General features: G+C 45.8%; 1 protein-coding gene across 3 annotated transcripts in view; it reads left to right on the top strand.

The window, feature by feature from the left end:
- Positions 1 to 308, top strand: part of pik3c2g (phosphatidylinositol-4-phosphate 3-kinase catalytic subunit type 2 gamma) — a 20,145-nt gene that overhangs the window by 3,101 nt on the left and 16,736 nt on the right. The gene's annotated exons all lie outside the window — the stretch shown is intronic.

The following is a 308-nucleotide window of genomic DNA, read 5'->3' as shown; positions in this document are numbered from 1 at the left end:
TTTATATAGACCTTTAGTGGTCCCCTAATACCACATCTGAAGTCTCTTTCCCAAAATTCAGCCTTGATGCAGAATTACAGCCACTACGGGGGCCCAGATAGCTCAGTTGGTAGAGCAGGCACCCATATATAGAAGTTTACTCCTCAACGCAGCGGGCCTGGGTTTGACTCTGATCTGTGGCTCTTTGCTGCATGTCATTCCCACTCTCTCTCCCCTTTCATGTCTTCATCTGTCCTGTTAAATAAAGGCCTACAATGCCCGTAAAATAATCTTGAAAAAAGAATTACAGCCACTAGAGCCAGTCCCAC

The sequence above is a fragment of the Etheostoma spectabile genome, chromosome 8 (genome assembly GCF_008692095.1).
Source record: "Etheostoma spectabile isolate EspeVRDwgs_2016 chromosome 8, UIUC_Espe_1.0, whole genome shotgun sequence".
Lineage (NCBI taxonomy): Eukaryota > Metazoa > Chordata > Actinopteri > Perciformes > Percidae > Etheostoma > Etheostoma spectabile.
This window is presented reverse-complemented; position numbering and strand designations above follow the sequence as displayed.